This window comes from Zea mays, chromosome 2 (assembly GCF_902167145.1).
Source record: "Zea mays cultivar B73 chromosome 2, Zm-B73-REFERENCE-NAM-5.0, whole genome shotgun sequence".
Classification (NCBI taxonomy): Eukaryota; Viridiplantae; Streptophyta; class Magnoliopsida; order Poales; family Poaceae; genus Zea; species Zea mays.
Genome location: NC_050097.1, coordinates 162967541 through 162978574, shown reverse-complemented (window position 1 = coordinate 162978574; position 11034 = coordinate 162967541). Strand labels below are relative to the sequence as shown.

Genomic DNA, 11034 nt, shown 5'->3' with positions numbered 1-11034 from the left:
CCGAGGCGACCCGGGGTCACAGGCGCTGTGTTGCGCGTGCGCCCGGTGTGGACCGAGGCTTCCCGCATGAATCGGGAAGTCGCGGCGCGATGTTCCGAGGGGTACCCCTGCCTTCGGGAGGCCGAGCTTTCGGCCCGTCGGACCGCGGTGTCCTCCAGGAGATTCTTGAGCTCTCCATGGATACGCCGCCCCTCGGTGGTTGATGGCTCCGGCATCGCGCGGAGAAGTATTGCCGCTGCGGCCAGGTTTTGGCCGACTCCACTGGAAACCGGTGGCGGCCTTACCCTGACGTCGTCGGCGATGCGGTGCTGGATGCCCTGGGGGAGATGACGCGCTTCTCCGGCCGGAGGTTGGCCCGCCCATTCCTGCCCGACGTCCCGGCGGATCGGCTCAAGCGTTCCTGTTCCCTCGTCGAGCCTGGCCTGCATCTTGCGGATTTGCTCGAGCTGTGGGTCATGACCCCCCGCTGGGACGGGGACCACAGCTAGCTCTCGAAGGATGTCAACGCGAGGTACGGGCCTAGGGGGATCTCCGTTCTCCGGTATACCAAGATGGTTGCCTTCGCCGGGACCCCCTAGATCGACGTGGAAACATTCGCGACTTGGACCGCAGTCCTCGTCGCCGAGGCTGCGACTACCGTCGGAACAGTCGGAAAGGCAGTAGTCGCATGCGGTCATGAAGTCCCGCACGAACTGGGGTTACCAAGTCCGGATAAATCCCGACAGAGGTCGGGCTCGCCACCTTCCTCGGACCCCGAAGGCCCGTAGGTCGAGACGGCCGTCAGCCGGTCCCAGGGTGACCGCACACGATACCCCAGAAGGTTTGGACTCGCCTCTATGAGAATGTCCACCGAAGCAGAGTTGCTTGGCGGGTCGAAGCCGAATCCAAAAGGCGCGAGATGGGAATCGGTCGGTACCTTTTGGTCGACGGGCGGTGACGAAGTCACGTCAGGGACTGACTGCACCGTCGTCTCAGGTACGAGGGTGACGCCCAGCAAGTCCTTCGCGAGCGTGCTGGCGTCGTCCGTTTGCTTGAGGTTGGTGTGTTGCGGGGAGACGGCGCTCGTCTTCGTCTCAGACGCGAGGCCGATGCCCGACGCGCTCTCCATTGGGGCGCCGGCGCCGTCGACTCGCTCGACAGCCAACGAGGTGCCGCCTCCTGCTTGGCCTTGGTTGCCCCGCCTCCTCCTCTGTCGGCGGGGGAGGGGACGGGACAAGCCCGAACGTCGTTCTTCCACCACGTGGGGAAGGCATCGTCGATTTCCCCGTCAGGGGGCGGGTTGTCGACCGCCATTGTCGCTGTCGCGCGTCAGGGGAAGGAGTATCATGTCGTAGCTGCCGTCGAAGGACATGAACTCAAGACTCCTGAAATGGAGCACCATCCCGGGCTGGAGAGGTTGCTGGAGACTGCCCATCTGGAGCTTAACGGGAAGTTGTTCGTCAACACGCAGCAGGCCCCTACCTGGCGCGCCAACTGTCGGCGTTTCGACCCCGGGGGGTCCCTGGACCGACGAGTAAATTGTCGCCGCGTGCCCCAGCCTAGATGGGTCAGCGCGAGGCGGAACACGAAGGGGGGAGAGCAGCCGGAGGGAGACAGGCGTGGGAGGTGGAACCCGCGGCCTTCGTGTTAGCCCCGCGCCCAGGTCGGGTGCGCTTGCAGTAGGGGGTTACAAGCGTCCACGCGGGAGGGAGCGAGCGGCCTTGCGCGAGCGCCGTCCCGTCCTTCCCCACGCGGCCAACCCTCTGTAAGAGGGCCTTGGACCTCCCTTTTATAGGCGTAAGGAGAGGATCCAGGTGTACAATGGGGGGTGTAGCAGTGTGCTAACGTGTCTAGCGGAGGAGAGCTAGCGCCCTAAGTACATGCCATCGTGGTAGCCGGAGAGGTTTTGGCACCCAGTTCGTGTGGTGTCGTGGCCGTCGGAGGAGCGCTGGAGCCTGGCGGAAGGACAGTTGTCGGGGCTGTCGAGTCCTTGCTAACGTCCTTTTGCTTCTGTAAGGGGGCTGAGAGCCGCCGTCGTCATAGAGCGTGCGGGACGCCATCATTACTCGTATAGTGGAGCGAGCCAGATGGGACGCCGGTCTTGTTCCCCGTAGTCTGAGTCAGCTCGGGGTAGGGTAATGATGGCGCCTCCTGTTGACGTGGTCGGTCTGTGCCCTAGGTTGGGCGAGGTGGAGGCTCCTCCGAGGTCGAGGTCAAGTCTGTCTTCCAAGGTCGAGGTTGAGTCCGAGCCCCCGGGTCGGACAAGGCGGAGATCGTCGGCTGAGGCCAGGGCTGAGTCCGAGCCCTGGGGTCGGGCGAAGCGGAGTTCGTCGTCCTTCGGGGCTGAGCCCGAGTCCGAGCCCTGGGGTCGGGCGGAGTGGAGTTCGTTGTCTTCCGGGGCCGAGCCCGAGTCCGAGCCCTGGGGTTGGGCGGAGCGGAGTTCGTCGTCTTCCGGGGCCGAGCCCGAGTCCGAGCCCTGGGGTCGGGCGAAGCGGAGTTCGTCGTCTTCCGGGGCTGAGCCCGAGTCCGAGCCCTGGGGTCGGGAGGAGCGGAGTTCGTCGTCTTCTGGGGCTGAGCCCGAGTCCGAGCCCTGGGGTCGGGCGGAGCGGAGTTCGTCGTCTTCTGGGGCCGAGCCCGAGTCCGAGCCCTGGGGTTGGGCGGAGCGGAGTTTCCCATGGCGCCTAGGGCCGAACTCGGCTGCTGTCAGCCTCACTTTCTCGAGTGGCTCAGCAGTCGGAGCGGCGCAGGTGGCGCTGTCCTCTTGTCAGACCGGTCAGTGGAGCGGCGAAGTGACTGCGGTCACTTCGGCTCTGTCGACTGGAGGGCGTGCGTCAGGATAAAGGTGTCAGGCCACCTTTGCATTAAATGCCCCTGCGATTTGGTCGGTTGGCGTAGCGATTTGGCCAACGTTGCTTCTTGGTGAAGACAGGGCCTCGGGCGAGCCAAAGGTGTGTCCGTTGCTGGAGGGGGTCCTCGGGCGAGACGTAGATCCTCCGGGGTCCGCTGCCCTTGCCCGAGGCTGGGCTCGGGCGAGGCGTGATCGCGTCCCTCGAATGGACCGATCCTTGACTTAATCGCACCCATCAGGCCTTTGCAGCTTTGTGCTGATGGGGGTTACCAGCTGAGATTTAGGAGCCTTGAGGGTACCCCTAATTATGGTCCCCGACAAAACTATAGCGGGTTTTCTGAAGCTAGTGGAACTTTGTAAAGGCCTCGTAGTGGTACCCTGCCTCGCTTCCTAGGTAGAGGTGTATGTGGTCTGATCAACTCCGTGGCAAATGGGTAATATGACTTGTGGGTAAAGATGCGCAACCTCTGAAGAGTGTAAAACTGGTATACTAGCCGTGCTCACGGTCATGAGCGGCTCGGACACTCACATGATTAATTTATGGAACTTAAACTTAACCTGTCATTTCATTGCATTTGAGATTATTTTATTATTACTTTTATTTTTTATTACTACGGTTTGGTATTTACTTACACTTAGTAACTGCTAATAAAATTTTGACCAACTTATAAAAGCAATGCTCAGCTTCAACCTTTATTTCATTGATCAGCCTTACACTTTATGAACTCCCACCTTTGGTGAGTTCATGCCACATTATTTCCCACAACTTGTTGAGCGATGAACATGTGTGAGCTCACTCTTGCTGTCTCACACCCTCCACAGGAGAAGAATAGGTGGTCGAAGAGGAGCCGCCTAACACTAAGGCTTTCGATTTGATCTAGGTGGCGTCTCCCAGTCAGCTTTGTGGTGCCAGGGAATATTATTTAGTTCGCTTTATTTTATCATTTATTTTTGTAAGACTTCCGCTATGTAATAAGTACATTTATAATATTTATGACATTTATCTCTATACACTTTGTTATTATATGTGTTGTCTTCTCTGGCACATATATGAGATGCACCCGGCTTTGTTCCTTAAAACCGGGTGTGACAGTTGATGAGGATATGAAGACTGCTAGATGAATGATAAGGGCCATGTGAAGAAAGATAACCGTCATTGTAGCAGGTGTAGTAGTTTTATTAAAATACTATTTCACTTGATGATAACTCCTCCAGATAAGTATTTCCTATAAAGATATTTGAGCAATCATTTTCCTGTTAGCTGCAAGTATTGCTACCATGATAGTATCACGTTTATGCTAGTTTCTCTTTAACAATTTTTACTTCAATTTATCATTATTTACTAGGTATGTGCCCGTGCGTTGCTACGGTTTTTATATATCACACATGTTGATATTGTTTAAATGAGATCATTGTTCAAACACATTCCACACAAGGACCTAATAAGCTAGAAATGTGCAAACATCTTAACTTTGCTAGGAGAAGGAAACATAGCAATGAGAAAATTCAAGCTTTATGAGATTAGTGGTTAGCGGAGACTTTGAGCTTGTTTGTTGCTGCTCTTTGGTGGCATTGTCACACGGCGCTTCAACGGATCCATATGCTGCTGAAGAATCCGGTTGTGTAGTGGAAAATTGTCGCCGTCGGGAACCTCATCTCCTTGCCGGCAGCTGGATTGGGAAGTTTGCTGGGCATCTGCATATAGCAACTGATGAACAAATTAAAAGGCACCATGTAGTCACATATAGCAACACATGTCACACTATATGAGATAAACAAGCATCAACTATATTCAACAATAATCTATAGAGAACAAGACTTAAAAAGACTTGTGTTTAGACGGACTGAAAGCGATTACCAGATGGGTACATAGGAACATCGACTACCAGAACATATAGTGGAACAACGACTACCAGACTCAATGTAACGAGCAACACAGAATATTCAGACACAATTTCTATGATTTTTGTTGTATTCAGACACAAGTGTTGTAGATCATTCCATGGTATACTAATTCATGGATGAACCTTACTGTCTTACAATTTCACACAACTTGATGTTGGTCTATCGGTAAAAACAGACCAACTTCAAGCAAAATTCTACATAACTAAATCTCTACACCAAAATCAAAGTATAGAACTGAATGAAATATAAGTACCACATTTAAAATATCCTTACAACAATCTCAAAGTGTAGAGAACTATATGAAATATTTGTACCTTACCTTGCACCCGAGTTAGCAGTAGAAGTTGTCGAGGAGACCGCGCTCGCCGGCAATGTCCAAGACGTTGAGAAACGGAAAGCAGAATAAAAGTCGTGGTAGGAAAATGTGTACGTAATTGGCTTCAGAGATCTGAAATCAAGAACTGGAAAGCAAGTGAACGAGGCATGTTTTATATAAAATTTCACCCTAATTAACAAGCCCAAATGGCAAATATTCTTACTGGTGAATCCAAATAGTGACACCATGTTGATTGCAATAGAAACAACATAAGTTAAATCCGAAACGTTCCAAAAATATTTATTACATGGAAAGCATCCCCGTCGGGTGATTCCAAACTGCTAGTACTATGTTGAATCCAAGACCTTGAGAACAATAGAAACAACAGTATCAAGAAAATAGTTAACGCACACTAGTGATGTTTATTATTTCTGCACAGGCGAGATGGATGGGGGTGGGGTAATAACCATGCAGCAAGAGGAACACACATAACCAGAAAGCAAAATTTTACATTTCTAACACCTGAAAGAATACAGGTGGTGGTCTGTTTTCACTGCAGTCTCTGTCTTCACTACTAAACAAGCAGTACCAGGGGCGGATTTGAACCTGGGACTGCCTGGGCTGCAGCCCCGGTCGCGGTGCCGGCAACAAGGCGAGTATGCAGCAGCCAACAGAGAGTCACGTGTTGGTGTAAGCAGGTCAAGACGCCAGACACACTGTCCTGCAGTGCAAGCTATAGGCTGCACTGCAAGCCATGACCCACGAGATACAAAAGAAAAAGCGTGGCAAGGGCTGGAGGATCGGTGTAGTGTGTAGTGTCATTTCAAGACTGTGCCTTGCCCTTTTTATTTTCAATCGACGTCATTTATCTTCCCTCTAGAATCTAGACTTTACTCTATATAATTCTTAACTTGCTAAACATAGATTGCTTTTCACCAAGAGATTAGGTTTTATACTTTGGTATTTTGGATTGGTCAATTATTTGCTAGGTTAATTGATAAAATTATTTTTTAGTTTATAGGGATAGAATGGATAAATTTCTCATCAAGAACCGGAACAAAGATACTTTTAACACAACTCATTAGGGGTATGTTTTGAGTATTGTACTTTTTAACACAACTTATTAGTTATTTTCATACTTATTTGGTCTATATTAATTAGATCATTTAGTTATATCTAAATATTTTTAGCTTTATTTTAGTAGGCTAGTAGCCCCTCCTTGCATCTCATCCTGGATCCGCCACTGAGCAGTACTATGTTGAAATCAGCAAAAACAATGAACATGTGCCTGTGTGTAGGTGGAGTGCGGTGGTTGGGTCGATCGGCAAGAAGAAGAAGAAGAAGAGTGGAGCGAACTCACCTGCACCTTGAGCACATCCTCCTTGCTCATCTTCGCCTCGACTTGACCACGCACCTCAGACAGCGCTGCAGTGAAATGAATAGAGATATAGAGACAGACCATCTGACACTAAAAAGGCTCCAAACCGACAACCTACAGTGAAATTGCTTCATTCAAAAAAAAGCACGACACCAATTTTCAAAAAAGAAAAAACAAACAGCACTTCATACGCGTGATATAATTTTTTATTCTAGGATAGTTTACATGGAGAAAGGATATAAACGAACTTAAATTCTAAGAGTCTATAATTAGTAATCTCCATGGTAAACCAATTTTCAAAACAACAAATATTATCATTGGCAAATATATGAAAATAGATATTAGTTGAACATGTCTGCGGCCGCATAATCTTTATCGGCATAATGATTGGCATTTATATTGAAGTGAATGCGAGACAGACAAGGAAAAGTGGTGGAGATAAATTTCATATAGTTACAACATTATAGCAGCAGTAGTAGATTTGTGTGTATGTCAGAATATGAATGTATAGTTGACAGTATTAGTAGTTAGGTTGAAAATATGGGCATGTATGAAACAGGTAAAATAATTGGAATAGACTATACCAAATTGTAGTGTACGCTAAATCGGTGGTCTAAAATTTAATATTATTAACAGCTATAGTTTTATAATTTACATTAACTATGTAGTAAAAATAACTTGGTGGAGTGTATATAATTATTTGACAATTACTGAATGTAGAAAAAACAATTCTGGAAGCTAGTTTACGTGAACAAAATAACTTGGGTGCAGTACATATATTTCGTGAAGTCAGTTAAATTCAACAAAATAACTTGGCGCGGTACTTTTTTGTGTATTGTAGGTGGAAATATAATTTTAGGATATAATTTTAGTAATCTTTTTTTGGTTGCCCATTGTTAGAAATGCAGAGTCTGATGAAGCGTATGAGAACCAAAAGAGGTATATGTATTGTGAATGTTTGATCACATGAATGTAGAAGGTCATGTTATAGTCATTGTAACCAAACTAAATGGTGGTCACTGACAGCAATAACCTGTTGAGAAAGTAAAAGTTTCCGATTTAGTATTTTAGCATGCATCTATTATAATGTATATTGGAAGAAATCATGCGGGCATGTAGGGATACACTATTTTGAATTTAGGTCATTCAATTCACTTCTACTACAAAGCGATTAACTGATGTTTTTAGTAAGCATTAAGTAGTTCCCTTTAGTACATTGTGATTCACTCATATATGAACTTGATCAAAATTTGCTAAGAATACTCGGCACTCATTATCAACATGTTTTAAATTGTTGGATTCGTACATGGCAAAGGAGGTTGTAGGTCTAGGAATAAGAGACCTGAATAAACTTGGCATAGCAATTTAACTGAGTGTCTACGGCAAGTTTGGGTGAACTAAACGAAGATCTCAGTTGGAACCGAGGCTTTTTTGCGTGAAGCGAACAGATCAACAGTGAAAGGACCTATGCTGAAATATAGGTAGAATGATGTAACAGAAAATTCTAATGATCCTATTTGGATACACATGAGTAATGTTATTAGAAAAAAAGGATATTGGGTTCTTACCTCTTTGTCAGCCAAAATCATATCAATGTGTAATATGGACCCAATGTCTGTATTTCCATGAAATTCCCATTTCCTTGAAACTTGTACTTGTTTGATTACCGACATATCTTGAGGTTTTAAGCTGCGGAGTAGAGTAGGTGTCATTTCCTGCTATAACAAAAAATGTTTGAACGACTTGGTGTTAGATATGATTTTTGTAATATATGGGATTGTAAAGGTAAGAATAAATAAGACTATAGGAAAATATGATAGCAAGATTTCATGAACGTTCTAACGTATTTAGCAACTACTAAATTATAAAATTTAATCGACATGAAAGTGCATAGCTGAAAACCATAACTGACTTAAAACGATGTTAAACAGTTATGTAGGAATCGACATTGTAGGAGTAATTTAAATATTTCATGCAAAAAAATTAAGCGCGAATGTCGTCTATGAAGTAGATAGTCCCTATCTTGTAAATGGGGTCGTGCCAATTATGTTTCTTTCTTGAACAGCTGTAAACCAAAAGAGATATTACCAATCCTCAAAGCACCGCATGCAGAGCATGTGGGCACAGTTGGGCAGCACGACCTTGGGGCTAACCTCGAGGCAGATCCCACACTCAAGCTCCCTCTCCGTGTCCACCTCCCAGAGCTGCTCATCCCTGCTCCTGAATTTCTTGAGGCAGAGCTTCCTCTGCTTCCTGTCGTCCAGCTCGGTGATGCCACTCGGAAGCTGCAGCAACAACGGGAAAATGACGCCTGCCATTGCGCAACGCCGTCAAAATCGACAGTTAGTTGTTCAAGGAAGAGAGGAAGGGGTGGGTTAATTACCGTAAAACTCCCTGATGCTGGCCTCCATGTCCCAATCAGGAAGCGCCGACGAGCCGTCCGCGCACACCTGCCGGAGAAACGGCAACTCAGCAAGCCAGCTCGTGGAGTGAAAACCCTAATCGAGCACGGGCACGAGCTAGCAGGGTGCAAGGCGGCGATACCTTGTATAGCATAACCTTGAGGAGGCCGAGCGCGCCGGCGAGCTTGCAGTCGGTCCACTGCAGGAGGAAATGCGCGACGGCGCTGTACGCCACCCGCATCTGGATGACCGAGCCATCGTAGTCCCTCAAGAATTCCGACACCCTGCTCTGCATCGCACAAACAAACAACCGCGGAACACACACATAATAAAAAAAGTCATTCAGTCATCCAAAACGTCGAAAAAGAGTAAAAAAGATTCCGCCTTTAACGTGAGCAAGCAAAGGGAAAGGGGGCGAACAGGAAATTCTGCTCCCTGGAGGAGTGGAGGACTCACATCGCATTGGCATGATCGATGTCGGCCTGGAGGGCCTTGATGGAGTCCTGAAACTTGCGCATCGGCGCGTTCCACTTCCACCGCCGGGGACCCCCTCCTCCGCCTTGGTCTTCGCTTCCGTCAGTACTTGCCTCCCGCGCGGAGAGCAGAATCGCACGAAAGGGACAAAACAAACCCCGCCTAAACCTCGCCGCGTCCCACCCCTTCTGCCTAAACCCGGCGATTAGATTTGGACTGGGGCGGATTGGACTGGAACAGCTTGCTTTTGAGTTCGCTCGCCCTCCGGCCCTGGATTGGGATTCGTATTCGTACCCTTTTTTGCTTTTGAGCGCTGCTGGGCGTGGACGGCGACAGGATGGATGGGGTCGCGGAGAGGAGGGCGGGGAGGGGATCACGGACGGGGGCGACATGAACGGGGACGGGGAGGGAGGGAGGTTGCGTCCGTGGGCGTGATCGTGGGAGGCGCGACTGGGCGTGGACAGCAGCGAGATGGATGGGGTCGTGTCGTCGTGGTGGGGAGCGCGGGGAGGGGACCACGGACACTGGCGAGATGGATGGGGTCGTGCCATCGAAGGAAGCCGCGGGATTCGAGGATCGAGCGTGGAGGATCGGGCGCGGGGAGGGGATCGCGGACGGAGCGCGATGGCAGAACCAAGCCTGTGGACGCCTACAGTGAAGATATAAGGAATAGTAGAGATTCATTTTCCTTTTTTAGATTTTATTTGCTATATGATATTTGTCTATAAATGAATTATGATCACGATGACTCTTGAATAAGTTATATTTTTCTCAAATAAGATTGTTTGGTTTAGGGTTAAAGATTGGGACAGAATTATTCCGATATTATCTCTATAATTGAATCAATTTATATATGTCTTTGAAGTTGTTGTCTTTAAAATTGAAGGTACAAGAGAAGAAGACGGAGTTCGGTCGTATCTGGATCAGACCAAAACGACGGAGCCTCTCGCTAGTCTATTAGCCCATTACACAGCTCGGTCGGCCATCTGCATGCATATCCTACTACTACCTACTTTATGCGCCTGCTCTAGAAGACTGGGTCGTGCGGTCGTGCCTAGCTCTTAATAGACAGTCACGCCAAATCAAGTCAAAGGCTTGATGTCTGCATGATCTATACCTAACTTATCATAGTTTATTTAATTTTTGTGTCTAAGATTAATTATTTAATTTAGTCAACTAACCTTAGCACGTACTTAGCCGAGAATCAAACATGCCCTTTGTTGGCGCTTCTTTTGGACCAACCAGGGACGGATCTAACGGGTAGCTTAGGTAGACCCCCGACTACCCTAGAATTTAGTCTAAAACCAAACTACTTCTTAACGTTTAGGCTTAAATAAACAAATTTATATAACTTGCAATCTAATTTGATGATTAAAAGCATTATGAGATATTTTGGTTATTTCCCCTCAGGTACCGAATTGGAGGAAATTATATATATGTGATATTGAATTATATATTGTTTTATTTATATGCCAAAGTTTTAGTCCTTGACTACCCTAGGTTCAAATCCTCGATCAAAATCCTAGGTCCGTCACGGACCAACCACCTAGCGCACTCTGATCCCGCTCGCAAGGAGCAAGGACCTGTGGTGATCTTTGCGTGAGTGCGGACTGTCTGCGACTTGTGCAGAGGGCGCCGCTCTTCTCTGCGGGTGCACGCCGTCCATGTGTTCTCCTGCATAACTTGGGTCCCCCCGTGAGAGACTCCGTCAGGAAGAAAATATTCTAGGGTT

The 11034-nt window shown here is 48.0% G+C and overlaps 1 pseudogene across 1 annotated transcript; it reads right to left on the bottom strand.

The window, feature by feature from the left end:
- Positions 1–4206: 4206 nt before the first annotated feature.
- LOC100279328 (LOC100217218-like pseudogene) lies at positions 4207–9962 on the bottom strand (annotated as a pseudogene). The gene is made up of 8 exons (NR_158729.1): positions 9285–9962; positions 8971–9117; positions 8810–8876; positions 8580–8737; positions 7995–8141; positions 6409–6473; positions 5052–5193; positions 4207–4522 (listed from the first exon to the last, which is right to left on the bottom strand). The product of NR_158729.1 is annotated as a protein-like pseudogene (transcript).
- Positions 9963–11034: the final 1072 nt, after the last annotated feature.